Here is a 5,689-nt window from a genome sequence, read left to right as displayed (position 1 = left end):
GGTCTGATCTGACCGTCATCCTGCCTTTCTTTCTCTTTCTCCTCTTCCTCTCCTTTTGTCCATTAGTGTCTCCCACATCAAGCCCAAATGAAACCTTCTGCTTCTGAATAACCGTCATTTGGGGATGTTTGGCAGAGACAGCAGGATAGCAGCAATTTATACCCAGGATGCTCAATGATCTTTGAAAAGCTGTATCTATGTTGGGCATATGGGGGAAAAACATTAAGATCAAAGAAACTGTGACAGGTTGGTTTTAGAAATATCCTCCTTCCTTGAGACAGGGAGTGTCTACTCCACCTGTCAAAGATAGGAAGCCACGGATAATATTAAACTGATTGGTATTACTCATCGTTTCATGTGGTGTTAGAATTATTCCTCATGAATGGCATTTGAGCACTGCTGTGGAAAGAGCTCAGGAGACAGAAAAACAAGAGCTTAACTTCTAGCTTCTCCTCTTAGCAAAGGTATGACCTTAAAAACATTTCTTAACATCTCAGAGTCTGGGCTCCTTATGTGTAAAATGGAACTAATAATGCCCATCTTAAGTTCAGAGCTTTAGAGTACCTGACATTGAGTAGGTACTCATAAATGCAATATACTTCCATGCTGAATCATGAGTTGTCATCTGAAAGCTCCAGAACACTATAGCAATGGCCCAATTATCCATAGGCGACAGCAACACTTGATTCTGCAGAAGTGACCAGTGAGTTTTGCCCTAGGCTCTTGCTGAAGGAGGGGGAAAGGGAAGCACGGCCTCCTCAAACCCTCTAGCACAGATAGGCACAGGCCTGAGTGTTCCAACATTCAATTTCCAGGGAGGAAAACTAAGTCTGGCTTAGTAGGAAGGTACAATGGACTCCCAGAGGCAATATTTCAAATAATAGCTCTCATTTACTAAATATCAATGGGATGTGACACATTATATACAGTATCTTATTAGCATGACTGTATAATTTATCATCTAAATCAGGACACTTTCAGAGTGAAAGGGAATGCTATGCATAATTACATCAAGACAACAGGTATAATCCTGGATGGTCTTGGGCAAACTGAATCTATGGTTCCCCCATGTTTAATCAGTGCAATCACTCTATGAGATATAAAATACTCCCTATTCTACAGGAGGAGAGGATGATCCCGAGGGACTAAACGTGACAAGTCCAAGGACATACAAACTAGCAAGTGGCAGACTCAGGGTTGAACCTCAGTCTATAAGATGCAAGAGGTTCTTCCCTCCTTGAAACCCCTTAGTCATGATACCAGCTGCCAAACAACAGCATTAATTTTGTTTTGAAAGCCTGCCTTTATTGAGTGAATAACATATTTCAAGCTCTGGGTCATGACTTCCAAATGCTATCAAGAAAGAGGGCAAAAAAATGGGTGAAATGAAAGCAAAATTAGGCCAGTAAAGGCAGTCACATCCTAATGAGAATCTGGCTCTTTATGAAGGCTCAGTGCAGCCTGAATATCAAAGGTCTGAGTTAATGCTTATTCAAGCATGGAGAATGACAGTCAATAGGGCCAGACATCAATAAGCCTCCTTCCCATGTGCTGGTCTATATTCTCATGCACCCAATGAACTCGTAGATCTAGGTCAATTCACTGCTGATTTTTTTTTTTTTTTTTGCGGTATGCGGGCCTCTCACTGTTGTGGCCTCTCCCGTTGTGGAGCACAGGCTCCGGATGCACAGGCTCAGCGGTCATGGATCACGGGCCCAGCCGCTCCGCGGCATGTGGGATCTTCCCGGACCGGGGCACGAACCCGTGTCCCCTGCATCGGCAGGCGGACTCTCAACCACTGCGCCACCAGGGAAGCCCTCACTGCTGATTTTTAATGATCTGCAATCTCAAATAAATTTGCTTCACTTCTGTAACATGCCACGATCTATTCTTTCCCCCAGAGCTTAATAGGTATAAAAATGCTGAGAGACGATCAACAGTCCTCTCCATGATGTTTCAATAGGTGAAATAGATGGGGGTCATATAATCTCATTCTTTACCCCTTTACCCAAACAGCGAATCACTATTTGAGTTTTACTAGTCTCTTTACGCAACAGGAGCAGGGCCAGTCTGGCCTCTATCGAAAGTGAGGCACACCGACAGAGACGAGAGAATTTATATTCTGACAGAGAACAAACAGCTCAAATTAGTCATAGATTCCAAGCATTCTCAGTCACCACTCCCTAATGAAAAACCACCTTCAGAGACCGAGTGTGACGTGACCAGAGAGTTCAGTGATCCTGTGAAAGATCCCACTTGAGACATAAACCAAAATTCAACCCTGCTTTTCTGACAGTGTGTGGTCTTACTATTTAAATCACCCAAACACCCTGACCTTCAGATTCCTCAACTATAAAATGTTGCTTCTCAAACTCTATCTGTAGAGCCTGTTAAAACACATTCCTGGGGCCTGAGCTTGGAGATTCTGTTTTATTAGGTGTGGTGTGGAGCCACAGGATTTGCATTGCTCGTTTCCAAGTCATGATGATGATGATGCTGTCCATGGACCACACTTTGAATGGTAATAAATTGTCTCAGTAATGCCAACTTCACAGTTTGTGTAAAGATCTGAAGGGATGTAGGGATCCTTAGCAGAGCTGCTGACTCATGATTCCTCTCACTCAACATGTATTCTTTGAAGAGAGGCAGAACAGAAGTCCAAGAATAGTAGTAGGAAGAAAACACGTGGACATTTAACCATTTCTAATATATCAGGTACAAGATTTAATTACGTTCCAATCCCCCTTGTTATGATACATTCTCTGTGGCAATTAAAATGGGGTCCCAGTCTCAAATCGTGAATGTACCCAAAGGCTTCCCAGTTCTCCGGGTTTTGTGTCTTTAATCACAAAACACAATTTTTTGCTCACAAGTTCCTTGCAGGCTCTTTAGGCTCAGCTGCATCACCATGGCATCCAAACTCCATTTAAAATCATCTTGACTACTACTTAAAATATAAAACATAAATCTTCCCCTTAGAATAGTTTTCAGGAAATAGATGAACTGATACTTACTTTGCTGAAACCAGGAATCCCCTCTTATACTAACTGTCAATCCTCTGACCAGCTAGAGTCCTTCAGTTTGTCCTTGTCTAATGTACCTCAGTGATCGGGGAACTCGCTCCCCCCCCCACTTTCATTCCAGTTTTCTCTCTTCACAACGTTATTTAATCTCTCGGTTGCAGCTTCTTAGGATTAGCTACAGCATCTATTAATAGTTTTACTTTTTGTTTACAGTTCCAAGGGGAGAAAAATGGCTCATTCCTTTTCTCCGATCTAGAAAATACGTCTTATGGCAGCAGGAGGAAGATGTACAGGCCCCATGAATAACTTGTTTCCACAATCATTCCACTGTAAAGATGTTAATGTGTTTCTATGCCAAATGGATCCATTTACTAGGCAGAACAAGTTGGATATAAACTCTTTCATTGCTTTCAGCACACTGATTATCTTCCTGTGTCACCTACTGTATAATGCAAAAATGTTAACAAAAGCACTAACTGAAGACATTACTGGGAATTAAAAAACAAAGAACCATCAGTTGTCACTAAATATGCCTTTCATGTTTCCAAATGAAATGCATTTGCGCACTCAAGAAATAGGATAGAAACGTGCAGGCCTGCCATTGTCAGATGCAAACATCTTCATTAGATTTTGATCCAGCTGCTGCAAGATATATAAAAAGGGCTATCAAATCTGGCAACTCAGTATTGGTTATTTTAGGAAAATTCAAAAAAACCATCCCTAAACCTGCACTGATTTTTTCAGACAACTTCCCTGGCAGGACAGTTGGTTTGGAAAGAGTAGCATTAAAAACCTGTGCCAAGCCTGCCCCTCGAAATGGTGCCACAAAGGACGCATTGCCTGTGGCTGTTAAAGACAGGCCGCAACTGCAGAGTCGACCTGTGTTCCTGGACACTTGAGCTGCAAATCTCTGCCTCTCACCCCCCAAATCTATTCCAACCTAACAGCATCTCCTTAAAAGCATATGAGGTAACGTGGCCGAACCCGGGTCTTTACAGACCAAAATGAAAAGATTAGTATGCGATGTCTCATAACATCCTTTCTCTGTTGTAAGAACTCTTCCTATGCATATTAGCAGTCAGCTCATTTCTAGCATGTTATTTGCCACAGACACTGGCTGTTTTAAAAGGAGAAAAAGTATAGTCAAAGGAGCAAGCAGGGAAGGGAAGAAGAAAGAAAAAAGAGGAGGGAGTAAAGGAAAAGAGAAGGGGAAAGAGAAAGAGTCAAGGTTCCAAGGATGGTGTATAGAGGAGGTTATAGAAAGCAAACCAGAAATGTCAAAATTACCTACAATTCTTCCTTTGAATTCTGTTGAAACAGAAGAGACCCTACAAAATCCTGGAGAGCATACATATTAATCACAGCCCCTAGCATCTTGACTTGGGGACCTCTTCAGTCAGGCTCAAGTCTCTGGAGGCTTCTGATGGATACCAAAGAACTCACAGAAAACAGTCAGAGATGTCACTGTCATCCACAAACGGCTCTCTCCCTGCGAGGTCTTTACATCTCTCTACTTATGACAAAGAGAAACGCAAATTATGACCACTATTATTCAACGTCAGTCAACAAGGAGGGCAGGACACGTGGACCACTAGCTAAATCTGCTTTAAAGATGTTTGGCTCTGCCTTTAACTTGTGCACTATATTATCTATTTTACAGTCAAAAGTAAATTGAAATGCTCAAAATATTGATGTAACATCACATCCATTATTTGAATTAGGTACAAGGGCTCATTGGGAGGATCAATTCATTATATTTATATTGTTATTAAAACTATTACCCAAATCTAAATGCTCTTGAGACCCACAATGTATTTCTCCTTGCGAAGAACACCCCACTCCTTCAAAACACCACCTTTTCTGCGCTCACTTCCGCAGCACATATACTGAAATCAGAACGGTACAGAAAAGATTAACATGGCCCCCGCACAAGGATGACATGAAAATTCGTGAATCACTCCCTATCTTTTAAATTTAAAAAAATAATAAACTTTATTAATTTTTAAAAAAGCATTTTTGAAGAGTGACCTCCTTTTCTGCAGTGCTCTAGCTGGCTATCAGCTTCCATCTTGCCAACTGTTTTAGTCAATGGAGTCAGATTGATAAGAGAAGCACAAGTTGAGGCCCATGCTTCCTCCACCCAGAGTGGGACTTGGAGTTGGGATGCAGCCGGATGATCTTTCTAAAATGTGAATCTGTTCACGAGGCGCCTCTGTGTAACACCATTCAGCGATTTCCTATTGCCCTTCAGATAAAATCACATTCCTGCTGTGTGACTACAGGCTAGTTATTAAACCTTTCTCTGGCTCAATTTCCTCTTCTATAAAAATGTTGATAATAATCGTGAAGAAAATGTATGTGAAGCCCTTAGAACAAAGTTAATCAATGCTCAATATTATTATTATTGATGGTATCTAACCAGCCCTGTTTCTTCTCTGTTCCCCTGGACTCTCTTGAAGCCACACTCAGCGATGAGTTCCGGAACTCTCCCATGATCTTTCTAGCCCTTATGCCTTGGCCTGTGTAGTTTTTTTTTTTTTTTTCCTGTTGCTAACACCCTCTGCCTCCTCTTGGCCCTTAGCCAGTTTCACTCCTATTAATTTATAAACTGTCAGCTTAAACGCATATTATCAAGGTTTGCTTCCCCCAATATATGCATGAATTGC

At 41.6% G+C, this 5,689-nt stretch overlaps 1 non-coding gene across 1 annotated transcript; it reads left to right on the top strand.

The window, feature by feature from the left end:
• Positions 1–4,885: 4,885 nt before the first annotated feature.
• Positions 4,886–4,992, top strand: LOC117203400 (U6 spliceosomal RNA). Its single transcript, XR_004486136.1, has one exon. It is a non-coding gene; the product is annotated as a U6 spliceosomal RNA (small nuclear RNA).
• Positions 4,993–5,689: the final 697 nt, after the last annotated feature.

This window comes from Orcinus orca, chromosome 6 (genome assembly GCF_937001465.1).
Source record: "Orcinus orca chromosome 6, mOrcOrc1.1, whole genome shotgun sequence".
Lineage (NCBI taxonomy): Eukaryota > Metazoa > Chordata > Mammalia > Artiodactyla > Delphinidae > Orcinus > Orcinus orca.
The sequence above is the reverse complement of the archived record's forward strand: the minus strand, read 5'-3'. Positions and strand labels throughout refer to the sequence as shown.